This window comes from Ambystoma mexicanum, chromosome 1q (genome assembly GCF_040938575.1).
Source record: "Ambystoma mexicanum isolate Mex_15411 chromosome 1q, UKY_AmexF1_1, whole genome shotgun sequence".
NCBI classification, from domain to species: domain Eukaryota; kingdom Metazoa; phylum Chordata; class Amphibia; order Caudata; family Ambystomatidae; genus Ambystoma; species Ambystoma mexicanum.
Genome location: NC_090922.1, coordinates 1,445,682,807 through 1,445,698,615, shown reverse-complemented (window position 1 = coordinate 1,445,698,615; position 15,809 = coordinate 1,445,682,807). Strand labels below are relative to the sequence as shown.

Below are 15,809 nucleotides of genomic sequence, written 5' to 3'. Positions count from 1 at the left end.
CAAGGAAGGTGGGGACAACGGGAGGACAAGACAAACAATCCTACTAGGGCTTGTGTCATTCAGATTGTGGGAGTGCAGGAGGGGAGAAGTGCAAGGGGGAGGGAGGGAGGAGAGTGCAGTGAGCAGAGCTCAAGTAAGGGCCGCTGGGGTGATCGGCTGCAAATTTGTGGTGCAAGGAGGCAGGGTGCTTTAGGGTTGCAGATACAGTTCTTAAGTGCGTGGTAGGCCCTGAGGCAGTGCACAGGGCTACTGGACATCAAGGAGCCTGTGCCCATTTAGTTTCAGAGGCTGGCCAGGTAACCAGTGGGGGGGGGTGTGTGATATAATATATATATATATATGCATGCTGATCCAGAGAGATATGCTGATCCAGAGAAAGATCCTACCTCCCCTTCTGCCTGGAGAACTCAGAGTTGCAGGTAGATGAGCAGAGGGCTCGAGATGGAACATGCTTAGGAAGGGAGAGTTGGATGTTGTGTTGTCCCCAGCTCCAGAAAGCCTTGTGGACAATGCAGAGGGTCTTGAACTTGATCATTGCAGCCAGCAGAGAGCTTTCAGGGCTGAAGAGATGCAATCCCTGGGCTCGGTGCCAAAGAAGTCTCGCAGTCCTGTTCTGGATTAGTTGCAAATGTCGAAGAGTAGAGGCAGGCAGATTTAGAAAGAGGCTGTTGCAGTAGTCCAGCCTAGAGAGAACCAGGGCTCTGTCACTGGTGACAGTGAGCTTCTGGGAGAAAGTGAGAAAAGGAGGAATACCGCTTGGGATGTGCAGCTGGTAGTGGGACCTCTTGACGTCCGTGATGTAATGTGATGTGAGGAGAGAAGGAGAGGGTGGAGTCGAAGATGACACCAAGGTTTTTTGGCTACCCGTGGCTTCCATCAGGAGGGTGTGCTGGCGCAAAAAATAAAAGACCAATGCACTAATTGAAGTAAGGATTTGATGAGCTGGAGATACAAGCAGCTCCTAGAGTGCCGCAAATCTAACTTCTACAAGAGCTACAAACATAATTTGATATGACCCATTATTATATTGTCTTTTGCAAGTGTTCCATTACACACAGATATGTGTTTATGGTACCAGATGGCCTAGGCGTCAAAGGTAGCTGAGGGTGTCCAGTCAACCAGGCTCTCCTAGGCTGTAACCGAAGCTAACTGGCTCCCAGCAATTTCAAAACCTGCAACTAGAAGTGAGTAACTTACTACAAGACAGGAATAACCAGGCAGTACACTTGAGAAAAACAAATTGATGCCCAGCTCTTAGTAGGCCTCGATAGGGTTCCTGTGCGAGATTCCAATGTGAGCCTCCCTGCACAGTGTACGCAGACACGGATGCAGGTAAGTTCCCCTGGTGGATAGAACTAGCCAACCAGACAGACGTAGATACGTGGTTTTCATTTTCTGAAAAATGACGCTCATAATAGACATGGACAAGGCGCCAACAAGGTTGGGCTGGGTGCCCCACTGTATTTGATGGGTGGATGACTGATTGCATAAGTGATAAAGAAATCGGTCCTGAAGAAGATGACTTCAAAAATATGTCATTGAAACCGGTCGACCAGAAACTATGCAGATATCTCTAAGTCATGCGAGAGACATGCCTGAAAATAATAATTACAAACTACCAGTGCCTAGATGACACGAGATTGGTTTTAGTTTTATTTGTTTTCCCAATTGATTCTTCTTAAAAAAGCAATAACGGTTATTGCGAGAAATATGTTGGTAAAGTAAGCAGTTAAACGTATTAAATATGAAGGATAACCTTGACAAGAGTTTTCACTTTCTTTCCCATTTTAAGCAATTTTTATGGTTTGGTAAATCATATGGCAGTGTACCATTTATCAAATATTCCCACGTGAACTGCTCTACCACTGTTTCAGCAATGGGACTGGTTCCCAGATTGTGCTTTTTAGTGAGAATGTGTTTGTTCCATTGTAGTGATAGGGCTAGTTTACACTTCTCCCTATCCTGTTAGATAGGCGGCACACCACCATAACCTAGGGTGAGTACATCCTGGAGGGATAGGGCGTTCTTCCGGCGAGGGTGCGGATTAGGGAAGACAATAGTTTTTGAAAAACCATTTGAGAGTCAATGACCGTGTACCCGTCCTAGTTTTGTGTGATATGTTGATGTCGATATAACCGGAAGGTCTGTAACCCATACGAGGTGTATTTTTCGTAGACATGAACTAAGAGTAGTATATGCAGTTCTTAGTAGGAACAGTCTATGCATATACAGTATACATAGAAAAAAGGTCAGTATTTCCTCTTAGCTAAATATCAGCAGCATTATACCCCACTAAGGCACAACAAATGATTTTATAAGTAAATTCTATTTTGAAATGGCTTGCGGTTAATGTGGCACCATCATATGTCAATTGTCTTATGTTCCACTTTGAATTCCATCACATTCTTCTCCATTTGATTTGGCACAATTATCTTTGATACAAGGAAAGATTCATCAATCATATGTTTGGAGTCTGCTGTGGCTCAAGACCATACTGCCTGATTTTTGTAGTCCATCTCATATGCTGGGTCAGGGCTACAATTAAAAGTTGCTTGCCAGGCATAATGAGATACTCGCCACAATAATATTATGCATACAGACTGCACACAACATCTTACTCCACAAGAATCAATTATCCTTAGCCAGTAGCTAGTACAAATGTTGTACTCTGTAGATCCTACAGAGTGTTCTTTTGATGGAGGCACATCAGACATGCACTTGTTTGTTATGAAAGTAATCCAAATGGTTTTGTTACTAAAACCATTTACAGTAGTAATCTTTTTACATCAACTTAGTTTTTATCCACCCAGCTGGATCAAGAACTTAGCTTACAGTCCATTCCTCTGAGTGAAGAGTAGTAAACCTAATGAACAGTGCTCCAGTGAATTAGACAATATGATTAGTATATTCTTAAACTATGACTACTGCTGAAGAATGCATGCTATCAAAGAACGGGTACAAGCACAAACCACAGAAACCCAATGTAGCAAACCTGATCATATATGTTTCAAAATACTGTACAAAGAGTAGTAAAATGCAGTCATACATACACCTTTGCATTTCCTGAGATCAGACAGCAAATTGGACTAACAATTCCATTCATTACCATTATTCTCTTACAAGCGTATCAATAACTTGAGTATCAGTTACTATGTACAAAAGTTGACAGAAAAGGTAATATTGCCAGGAGCACTAGGGTCTGGACTTTTCCTGTGTTTGCATTGTACCAATTGTAACAATGTGATGAAAGATGCAATAGTGTACCACCCTAGAATAGATGGAAAAACTGTTTTTAAAGTACTTTGCAACTGGCAATCCAAACTCTGTAATGGCAAGACATTGTCACGAACATGGACATACAAAAATCCAGTATTTAGTTTCAGATATTGGAAGTACTATGTTCACAACATGAGAATATTCATAATGTAATGAGCTGCAGAGAAGGATACTGGATTGATACATTGGACTCTGTTGCTTCAGGGGGATGAATGAAGAGTGTAATGAATCATGTTTTCTATGATTTGATAATAAGTTTGTTTCTGCATAGTTCAGGATGCTCACCTACTTGTTTCTTCAACTACTTTTATAAATTCCCAATTACTAATTTCTTCCTGTACATCGAGCTTTGCATATTTATTATTATTTTAGTTTTTGTTATTTTTCTGTTTCCCCTTCTAATAGCTTATCATCCTATTATCACACTTTTTCTTTATTTTCCACGCATGTACCTTTCAGTGACTTTGTCAGATTCTTTGTCTGAGAGAATCGTCATGCACTCTGTTTACATTTCAGTTTTGGGCATATGACATCATTGTTCCGTTATTAAATCACAACATAAATCTACATGCTTCGAAAGAATGTTTTAGACTGCATTTATTTTTCGTTGCCACAATCCGCTTTTTCTTTGCTTTTGATTAAAACCTATTATGCACCGGTTTTCTCCTATTGGTGAGAATTGAACATATTTTCACTTTTGTTCCTCTCATACCAATGTAAATTACCTATATTAAGATGTGTCAAAAACAAACATACTCACCGTAGTGACTAAATATACTCCAAGTCCCTAGTGACTAATGTACTCCTAGTACACAGTCCCCTTTCCTTCAAATTTGTGAGCTATTTCGTCCTTTAAGACGGGACTGGAGCAATTTTTGATAGCATCAAAAAATATTGTACATCTTTTAATTTTATGCAGGACCAGTGTTGTGGCTTTAGCCCTGCCTTGCTGAGCCCCGCCCAATATGTTGCCCTATCACCAAGGTCGGTAGACATATTAGCAATATGAGGGAACTTTTTAGAAGGGAAGGCAGGTGGGCGTATGGAGGAAAGGGGACTAGGAGTATGTTGGTCACTAATGCAAGTAACTTTGTTTTACTTCTACGTTTCGTCCACTTTCCTCCATACTTGTGGCAGTTTTACAAGCTTTAAAAGGTCCTAGCAAGCAAATCAGAAACTCATACCTAAGGGCTAGGTTGAACCTTCTACACACTAAAGAAATTCTATTCATCAGAGGTTTCGCCTCTAACGACCTGTGTAGATTTTGCAACAAAACAGGTACAGTCGAAACTGTGAGACACCTTCTACTGTTATGCCCTGAACTGTCCTCTAAAAGAATGACCCACATGGGACACCTCCTTAAAAACAGATGGTGCAGGGAAGAAGACTATTGGTAGAATATTTTGATGTCGGGTGACAACACCAAAACAGTAATAGCAGTCGGACAGTTCTTTCAGAACATAAACTTGGCAAGAGAGGAAACAATCTGAAAACAACTTAGGAAAGCAAATCATAGCAAGGATAACAAAGGACACTAAAGGATCAAATGGTAGAACATATTTTACCTCTTTTGTAAAAACTGGGGGAAAAAAACAGTTTAATCAAATAAAGAAAAAAAAAAGAAATTTGATGTATAAACTGGGTGGATGGAAAAACTCCCTTACTCAAAGACGTCCCTAAAAATAGCCTGACCGAACTGAGCATCCGCTCATGAGCCAAGGTTGAGGCAATAGTGTGGAAAAGCTGTGGGAGAGGCGCAAGTGGCCACCTTTGTGATGGTTTGCCAAGGAATACATTTTTGAAAAAGCTACTGCAGCAGCTCTGCCCCGGTCCAAGAGTGCATAGGTGCCCTGGGGCATTTGGGATTCTTTAAAGGAATGTGTTCCTTTCGGATTTCCAAATATGACAAAGAAATGAGGAGTTCTCTCATTCTTGAGAGCCCTCCTAACGTCAAGTATGTGAAGGACCTGCTCGGCGTCTGACGCCGGGTCTGGAAAAAACACTGGTAAAGAAATAGACTGATTAATAGAAAGTCTGAAACAATCCTCAGTAGAAAGGAAGGGTGCATACGGAGCACTTCCTTGTCCTTGGGGAACGCCAGAAGTGTTCTTCAATAGAAAGAGCCTGCAGCTCTCCTTTCCTTAATAGCGACCAGAAAGGCCACCTTCCAAGTGAGCAGTTTCAACTCCACTGTCGCCATATGTTCAAAAGGTTTCTGATGGCCTGTTGAGCACCACATTAAGGTACCATTTGGCTTCAGGCGGCTTGAAAGGAGAAAACCGGTACAGTAGGCCAGCGCAATTCCGTTTTATTACTGTATTCATGAGGGTGAACGAACATGAGTCAGTGCTAAGGTAAGCCTCGATGTCGGACAGGTATGTTCGACAGGAATATATATGAATGCGTGTTAAAGCCATGTCTGATATGAAAGGACGCAATTCATTGAGGCCTGGGGAGCATCAACCTGTTTAGCTAGGCACCAGTGACTGAAACAGAGCCACTTGCTCTTCTATTGAGCTTGTGTGGAAGGTTTGCATGCTGTTTTGATGATGTGCATATTATCCTCCGTAGGATTGAACTGTGCTAGGGACTTGACCTCAGGAACCAGGCTGCCAGGCTGAGTGATCGTGGGAGGAGTGCCAACTCACCCATTCTGGTGCATGAGATTGGGAATCTCTGGCAACTGGATAAGATGGCGTACTGATAGATGTTTTAGCTCGGAGAACCCAAACTGTCTGGCCACCATTGAGCTATGAAGACTATAGTGCAGTTGTGCACGCTCCTCCGTTTTAGCAAAGCCTGATGGATCAAGGGGAGAGGTGGAAAAGTGAACACAGACATCCCATTCCATGAAATCTCCAGTGCATCCCCAAGGGAACCCAGACCCCGGCCCGCCCTAGTGGCATAAAGCAGAGTTTCTTGTTGGAGAGTGTTGCAAACAAATCTGCGGTCCGAGTCCCTCACTCGTAAAAGATCTGGGACAGTAGGGTTAATTCCTACTCGTGGGTTGCTACCAACTGAGTCGGCCGCTATTCTCTCGTGGCCTGAGATGTATACCGCCTGCAGCCAAATACCGTTCTGCACTGCCCATTCCCAAATCTGAATGACTGAACGAGAAGCAGAGATTTGGTCCCGCCCTGCTTGTTCACGTAGAACATCGCAACAGAGTTGTCAATCCAAACAACCCTGTTGGAGATACTGGGGAGTAACGCGTACAAGGCATGAAAGATTGCTAGAAACTCGAGGTAGTTGATACAGTTGCTGTTTAGGGCAGTCCATAGGTTGAAAACCTGCAAGTGGCCCAACGTTGCGCCCCAGCCAAGCAGGGAAGATTCTGTTAACGTGACCAGAGGAGAGGGATCCAAGACTGGTGTCTCCTCTGAAAGATTGGTGCAGTCCAACCCCCAGCTGGAATCAACTGAGAGTCTGGATCCTTTGCTTGGGACCAGCTCTGACTGTGTGTTAACTGTGTGCATCTCATTTACATCGAACGGAGGGAGGGCTAAGAAATGGGACATAGGAAGCCATTAGCCCTAGGAGCCTCTGAAACCACCACGCTGACCTATAGGTGGAAATGAGGAAAAGGGGAACATGTATTAAATCCCTTATCCTGTCTTTGGTCTAAAAATGTTTGGCACTGACATTGTTCATTTTGAAAATCCAAGAAACTCGGGTCTTGAGACCATCATTGATGATTTTCTCCAGTTCACCGAGAGTCACAGCTTGAACAGCAGTAGTAACTGCATGTGTGCCACTGCTGTACGGGAGTATGGGAACAATGATTCCTGAGAAGCCAGACTGCCAAATATAGATAGACGTGGATTCCTCAAAGCCTTAGGAACGCTGCTATCACAGCCAGCATCTTCATAAAAACTCTCAGCACTGAGCTCAAACCGAAGGGGGTAGAGGGGCGGACTTGCTATGGAAAATCTTCACACGTTCTACAACCCTCAAGTCCAGAAGCTTCTGAACCTCGGCACAGAGAGAGGGGGACCATGTTTGCTGTAAGCGAAGACTGGATGCAGAAATTACTGGAAGGGGAAGGCGGAAAACTGATGCAGAGACATGGTATCCCCCTTTCTGGACTTGTTTGTATTTTGTTTAATGGTCGAGACTATTCCCATTCTAGAGTTGGGGCCAGTTAGGAATTCTACCCACCCAATCAAACCTCCATAATAAATGTTTTCAAAACTTATATCGGTTGTATCTTTCTACTATTGATACCATGCCAGGGTACTACTTCTACCATGCTTATATGGTCAGATTAGGACTTTTGGGCACAGTACGGAGGACGCTCTTTTGTTTCAACATCCAGACCTAGACCGTCCTTAGTTTTGTTGAGGCAGGGAAACCCCCCATACATTTAGGGATGGAGAGGACTTTCTCCAACCCTCTGTATTATTTTCTGAATTAAGTCTATACAACCAACAAACATGCCACTTTGTCTGAGCCTTATTCTTGACTCCTTGCATATGGTGTCAGGAGTGATATCCGGCTCAGGTAATGCAAACTGGGGGACCCTTAGTGAACGGGTTTCCAATCAGACTGTAGGCACCGAAGAATCTATTAGATTTGGCTAGCAGTCGAGAAGAAACCTTGCAACTAGGAAACTGGCTATTACTCCCTACAGACCTTGTTTTAGCATTAGTTATTTACCTGTATATTTCTCCAGCATTAGTATCTTTCCTAGATACATGCTGAAATATTCCCCATCGTCTGACTGTGAATCTTCGGTAATTTAGGAAAAAGCAATTCAGATTGCCTATTAGGCCTGTGAAAGGCATTCACTTGTGTAGCCTGTGAGGGGTCAGAAATGAGAGGCATACACAAAGTTGTAATGTTTTCAACAATAGACATTTTATTAAAATAGAAGGGTTTGTATGAAGGACTTTCTGTCTCTATACTAAAGAGTTTCCCTCCCTATGAAATAAAAACTAAAGATCAGTCTGTGTCTTGTCGTTAAATTTAGGTAAACTGTCCTTGTGTCCAAAACATCTGACCCTCGCCCTAAAACCAAAAATGTGCAAGGTAAATGTCTCTGCTTTAGATTCAGCAAAAAGTGTGTAAAAACTAAATATATAAAACCGACAAAACAATCCTTTTATCTGGGGTTGAGTCCCTTCCCCTGAAATGTCTCAGGTACAATATTAAAAGTAACGCCGATTTTTTTTTTTTTTTTTTTATTTATTTTTTTTTTTTTTTCTTCAAGTGTGGCAAAAATGTGTCTTTCACATAACAATTCCTTAAGGATAAGTGTCTTTTTCCAACAATGGTGTTTTAAAGTATGGCAAAAGGGTGTCTTCTACCCAGCAACTTAAGTGATGCTGGTTTAACACTCTCTTAAGGATGATGATAAAAATGTCTTTTCCAAGCAATGGTTCCTTAAGAGTAGTAGAAATGTCTTTCACACAACACTTAAGAGTGACAACACTTTCTTAAGAGTGATGAAAATGTATCTTTTGCCAACAATGGTATTTGAAAGGATGGCAAAAGTGTCTCTTCTACACAGCAACATGTAAACGATGGTCTCCTGGCATACTCCCCTGCCAGGAATCCCCCTATGGGTTTTGTAGATCTCCTGGTGTACTCTCCTCCCAGGTATCTTTACCGCAAAAGCATGCGGCTAAAGGCACTTCTATCACCAGGTCTTCTTGTATCTTTCAGTTCTCTTTAAGTATAGCACAGTTGTACTTCTTCAATGTTCATACTTTATTTGCTCCAGCTGTTACTTGTTCCAACTTCCCCCCATATTGACATTTTATATATGTAGACTTGTTCATGTTTTGTTAACTTTGCTGTTGATTTTCATTGTCTTGTGGCAATACTTTTGACATCACATATATGAAGATTTGTACAGATCTTGCTTTTCAACTTCTTTGTTGGTGTTAAATTGCTTATCACAACCTTTACTCAAGGTTTCCCCATATCGACCTCCCGTATATGGAGACCCGTATACATTCTGTCTTGCTAGATTACTTGCTTGATATTCAAAACTAGTATTCAATTGTTTGTACACCAGTCGGTATGACTCGGAGCTCCCAATACTCCTGGGCAGACTCACTGTTGTTTTCTGGCGTTTCTATTTGGTGCGTATGGCTGCAGCAAAGTCCTGGCTGCAGGAAAGCGGTTCATGCTCTGCAGACCCTTTTGCAGTTTTCCCGTCGGCTTCTCCTTCACCCGCTGGTTGAACTGCTGCTCTTCAGTGTGACTGCATTCCAGACAGCCTCTTTACTGCTGACGGCTTCCCAGCGGTTGTCCTGCTGTACCCGCTGTGCTTTTCCTGCTTTCTCGACTTTCTGGTCGGAAGCGCCTACCTCCTTTTTAAGGACAGTTTGCTCTCGGGTGTCTGCCTTCGGTTCTGCTTCCAACTTTGCTTGCTCTGCAGCTTTCCTCTTCATCTTCACTTCTGACTTGAAAAGGCACACCATTTTTAAATGATCCGCACAGCTGATTTCCATCACAACCAGGCTACATGTTTTGCTTGGTGTTCCTTTGGATCCCCATGAACAACTCCTTCCTAGTCCCAGTACTTGAGCTTTTATGAGAGTGGGAGTCCATAGGATTATTGTGTTTTTTTAAAGTTGTATTGCTTTGAACTTTTGTTTAAATCAAAACCATCAGCAACAGTAGGTGTTATGTACATATGAGGTGTGAATGGTATCCTGTCTTGGGTGTTTGGTAAGAAGGGGTATTCAGGTTTTACAACTGGAAGGATTTGTATAATGAGAACGTGCCATCAGGAATCTAGGAATTATAGGTTCTTCTTCACAAGGAAAGGATACTGTGTCTCTCCTGATGGGGTCGCCACATCTCCCCGGCAGCCATCTCCTCCCATGTGATCCTCCCTCATAATACCACCCCTACAGTCCGGAATGGCTGCTGCCCCTGGCCACATGGGAGGAGGCTATGGATCAGTGATGACTCCGCAGGAATCATCACAGAACGCTCTCTTAGGTTGGTTCTGTAGTTCAACCGGTAATGTGGTTAAGAGCTCGAGAGGTAGGGAATTAAGGGAAGAATTGTGATCTTTGTCACCTGTTTCTTCAGGGTTTCTGCAGTTGTGATTTCTAGGATCTCTGGATCAAAACTTTCCAGAAAGTCGGGGGGCTTCCAAGTCACCATGGGGCGGTAGGGGTAGGGGGGGATACAGGAGTCTGACATGGGTCAGGCCTCAAGTCTCAGGTGGTAGGTCAGTGGTCTGGTAAAAAGTCAACACCCACAGGATCTGTCCCCTCACGTGTGATTTGCCTCCTCTCTGTACTCCAAAGAAATAATTTTGGCTTATTTGGTGGCGAAGTGGCACCTAATAGCCAAAACTAAAAAGTGATTCTACTGTGCCTTATTCATTACAAGGTATTATCCTCAAGCTGTTTCTTATATCTAATTTAAAATGTGCCTTCTGCTGTTTGTTCGGTGCTGTGTTTCACTAGTTTACTGTAACAAAATCATGGAGAGCGAAGCCCCCCCACTCAACCTGGAGTAGGCAGCCTACCAGTGCAATGCTGAAGCCAGATTGGGTGCGGGGGAGTTTAGGGGAAAACCTGTCTGCAGCTGCCAAATATGCCTGGAGCCGTGCATCCGTATTTTCACGGACCCAATCCCTTTCAACCTCTGTCCTAGCCAGTTCTCTTGCTCTTCCAGGTGGGTCTCAAGAAACCACAGCAAACCAAATGCACCAGACTACTCGGACACCTGGAGTGGACAATAGTTCCTGGAAAGCAGCACCATTTAGAGAAACATAAGTGCCACGAAGCATCTAAGCCCAAAGGAAAAAGACCTGAGGGGGAACAGGCTTGTTTCCTGAATGGGAATAGAATAGGCTTTGACTTTCAGGAGCCAAATTTGAGACCTAACAACTATCCCATAAACCCCATTCTGGTTATAGGGGAACAACGGGGCAGCATTGGGACTAGTAAGAGCCTGCCCAAGAATAGGGGACACCTGGGAAGATTCATAAACTCCTCTTGGACCACCAAAAGTAAGTAAGAGAGAGAGAGAGAGAGAGAGAAAAAATGACCACATCAAAGATGGAGCTTGAAAAGGGTTGGGGCTCAGATAGAGATTGGCCAAGAGGGGTTCTTTTGTTTCAAAGAATGTACATGCAGTTGAAAGGCGTACACTTACTATTGTGTTTACTCAATACAATTGCACAAATAAATTTGCAAACCTAAAATCCGCTTTGTAGAAATTCTTGCATTTCTGCTAATTGATCAAAGTGAGAGGGTGAGAAGATTTCCTTTTTCCTAACAGCATAACACAATCCCAACAATACCGACTCCCAGAATTGCCCTTCCAGGTCCTCCAGAAACAAGGGAAAAAGTGTCTTACTCAGGGAAAAATGCAGACGCCAAATCGGCAAAAGCCATCTTTGCTGCATAGAAAACAAGTTAGTCTCCAAACACACTAATGCAACTAACTACTGCCCATCTATTCGCCAAACCGTCCAGTTAATATTATCTACCAAGCAGTAAACCCAATTGGTTCTCGGCCTACTATCAAGCAATAAGTAAGAACTTGCAGTTACAGTAAAGTAACTCATTATTCTCCAGCGTTGCACCTTTTAATCAATTCAGATGCTTGAAGAGAGTAACACGCAGTTGAACCACATGCATATATAGCAATACAGCGAGTTTGAAACTTGCATAAAAGCATACACTAAGTACCTCAGTGCTCTTATATGCTACAAATGTGTTGTAGTTGTCATTTATGTAGCACGTTTTACCATTTTTATAGTCTGTGCGCTGGTCGTGGGAACCCCCTCAGAGACTGAAGTCGAGAGTGTTGGAGGTCACAGCGATGGAGTAGAATGTGTGTGTACATTTGGCCAAATAAGGCTTGGGAGAGATGGCCAGGCTCCTGTAGAAAGCAACCCATGATGTCCGGCATGTAGATGGGTGCTGAATGGATTTAGGAGATGGCGTGGGTGCTAGAGACTTTTTATGTGTCAGTGTGCCTGAATTTGTCGTAGGTCTTTGCTGCATACTGATGTCGGGGGAGATGAGTTGTAGTCTGGTGTAAGAAGTCCTAAAACGATAGGGTCAAGCTGGCCTGACTTTTGTTGTAGGTCATATCTGCGTTCTACTGTGAGTGGATGGATAGCTGTGCCTGCGCTGGATGCCCATCGAAGTGATGCGTTTATACGTACCAAGAGCCCCGATGGGGCTTATCTTTGATGTTGCTGTGTTGTCAAAAAGTTTGTTGAAAAGGACCAACTTCCCTCTTAGATTCTCCTAGGCACTATTGAAGGTGCGGGGGGACGACTACTCAAGTCTTCTAAGGGCAACACACTCCAAAATGACACCTCCAAAAGGGTTGGAAAAAAGGTTCTGAAAGGTAGAATAAAAGACTGAGCGAGTGTGGAAAATGGTTCCCACTCACTCAGGAAAATCCAAGAGTCCAGCAAAAAGTGCTAGGGGACTCTCAAGTGGGGAGAATATTGCACAAAAAAGAAATTCTATCCAACATTGCATATTTCCTGTGACTTTTTCCTCTCCCCTGTACGACCCTCCTCCCTGTTTACTGTTCAGAGGGAGTCACTTGTCAATCCTTCCTTCCTTTCTTTATATGTGGGACAACGCAGGTCTTCACAAATATATTCTTTTAAAAATCAGAATGAGAAATCATTTCTGCAGTAAATTGACCCGAAACCCCCTCGGGAGTCCAAAGTACTTTGTAGTAGCTTTTGTTGTTTACACCATGAAAAGGTGTCGAAAAAATAAAAACTAAAAAAGGTGCTGAAAAACGGATTGGCTGAGAGTGGCTTTAGTAACATAAATAAGAACACTGTGCAGTGCTGCCTTCCCAGTGTGGAAGACATTAGCCAATGTCTAAAAGGACCAGGACTGACACAGAAGAGCAATGCTAGATTAAAGCACAGAGTTGGAACTGAACTCTGCTGCATTGTAACTGCCACAATTGGACTTGGAAGTGCTTGTCTGCCTTCAATGTATCTGTGTTCTGTTTTGTCAACTGAGCTAACAATGCAGTGCTTGCTGGCCACAGATCTGCATTGAAATGGTGTGCAGATGCTGAAGGTAAATAATTTGCTTTCCATGAGTTCCATTACAAGTGACCGTTAGTTCTATCCCCTGCCGAGTCGGTACAAGAATCAACTACTTGTACATTCTGATGAAGCAGGCAGACCTGCAAAACTGTATAACCGAAGCTCTGGGAGCGCACAGAGCGTTGGACCCGGCGCAAGCTGCACAAATTATGTTCAGCGAGCAGTCTATTTAAAGAATTCATATTACTTCCTCTGACAATGAGAGGTTCTATCGTCAAATAACACCCAGCGGATCTGCTCTTCATATTGTTTGTATTCATGTAGCTTGTGTTTAACCAGGAGGTTCCGCTGAGACTTGAGGCTTGTGCACACATGCTGCTCCTACTGCGGATGGGTATCACTTGTGATGTGCGTATTACACAGTTTTGAATTTGACACAATTTAGGTAACCTCAAGCAGTTGGGGGCAATTTGGCATTATTCTCCTAACGCACGGACCCTACATGGCCTCCAGCGTCAAATTTCCTTTTTCAGTACAATAGTCTCTATCATTTTAGATCCATACTGTGACTTCGAGGTTCATGCTTTTGCTGTGAAAAGCAACACACTGAATCGGATTTGTATAATGCACCTCAATGGCTCTATGGCTCTACAAGGCAGTCATCCAAAACAAACCTTCGCAAAGGAAAAGAAAATCATAAAGACAGGTTAACAAGGAATGCCAAACACTGTCCTTACTGTGTTGCTCCATGTCGGCACAGCGTCTGGAGGCTGCCCGCTCGATTCCACCTGATTATGAGGATGCGCATTCAGAGAGAACAAGCACTATATGGCACTATATGGAGGAATAAAGGAAAGAGATGGGCATGGTGCAGGTGGGATTTACAGGGGTAAAGGGTTTACCCGACCCCATTAGGCGGGGGAGATGGTGTGGGATGATGTGAGTAGAAGGGTGTACGTCTGTTGGATCCTCCTTACTAGAGAGAGATCGGTGTAAGAAAGTGCCTTAAAGAAAAATTGCCCACAGATATGCTACGTTTTTGTATGTAAAAGAACTAGTTGAAAATATCTTGCAATAAAAGGAACAGTTCATGAATCTGCTTGACGGTGCATTAACAGTAGACTTAAGCAAAATAATTTTGTGAAACACTACTTCAGAGGAATTTATGAAGAAATGTATATGAATTTAATTTTTTGGCAACAACAAATTAGTAATTCTGCTGAAACATGCTTGTTTCTTGTACTTTTAGTCTCCCTTTAATAGCAAACCTGGCTTCTAGTTTAAACTTTGCCATTATGGGCTCCCGTCTTGGTACTGACTGCAATCTGTCTGTACGGTTCCATGTGATATTTTCGCCACAAAAAATATCGCCATATTTTTGCGGCGAAAATAACACATGGACCCTGCAGGGGACACCTCCGCAACCCCCGCACCTAATATTTTCGCCACCAAAAATATCGCCTATGGCCGTTCCCGACGACCATATGTTCGGCGATATTTTTGCTGGCGAAAATATTACCTGATACCGTCTGTACGTGTTGCGGTTCTTCTAGGCTTATGGTTTAACCCAGGCACTATTTTGGTCCCCAGTTCCTTGCCCGCTTCCAGCCTGTCTATTCTTGTGGAGATGTCGTTGATAGAACCAGACGCAATAATCCAGCAATGGGCTCCGGGGAAACTCGGCTACAATCCTGGGATCCCCATATTCGTATTGAAATGTGCAGTACTAACAGGAAAGGACAACGGTTAAGAGCCCTGTTTCTTGATTCAGTTTATGCACCCTTAAACACCTCTCCGAATCGGCTTAAAATATTTTCTTAACGTGACACTCTTAACAGTAAAATAAATTAAGTACACTGTGAACCTGAGGCTCAAAAGAAAACATCCAGAACAAGCGATACAGTTTCTGTACCCTAAGAACGCACTTGCACAGATAGCAAGTTTTACAGCAGGCGAGTACCTCCTTGTAGGCCAAAAGTGATGCACAACTCTGACCAACAGAATACAAGACAAACCACAAGTACAGAAGCGCTCTTTATGGACAAAGAGTAACACTGCTAATCTGCATGATCGTCTAAGATGTCGTAGGGGACAATCCTGCTTTCACATTTGGTTTCAAAACCCTCTGCAGGTGCCGACTAGTTCAGAAATCACAATAATGAGCATCACAAAGCTTTAGCTCTAGATGGTGATCCTTCTCACGACAGCAAAAGCCAAGTAGGTCTCCACCCATTGGCCCATGGGCAGAGCAATCCTTCTACTTTTAAAGTTCCTTATAGAAAAGGGCAATGAGTGCCTGTCAACCTTGCTAAGGCCCCTACTGAAGAAATGCAAAGGAAAGACACATTGAGCCAAGGTTCCTTTGCTTACCGCAGCAAACCACTTCTGAGTATATGAATGCTCTCCTTGTCTGCACTAGAGAGAATGCAATATCACTTTTAGCAGTCAAGGGTGGACCTGGACATGTTCGAACCATTTTCTACCTTTCGGTAAAGCATATTTTTGTACACTGCACCATGAAATGTAGCCC

The 15,809-nt window shown here is 43.2% G+C and overlaps 1 protein-coding gene across 7 annotated transcripts in view; it reads right to left on the bottom strand.

Moving 5' to 3' along the window:
- Positions 1-15,809, bottom strand: part of RNF220 (ring finger protein 220) — an 856,068-nt gene that overhangs the window by 210,757 nt on the left and 629,502 nt on the right. The window lies entirely within an intron of this gene.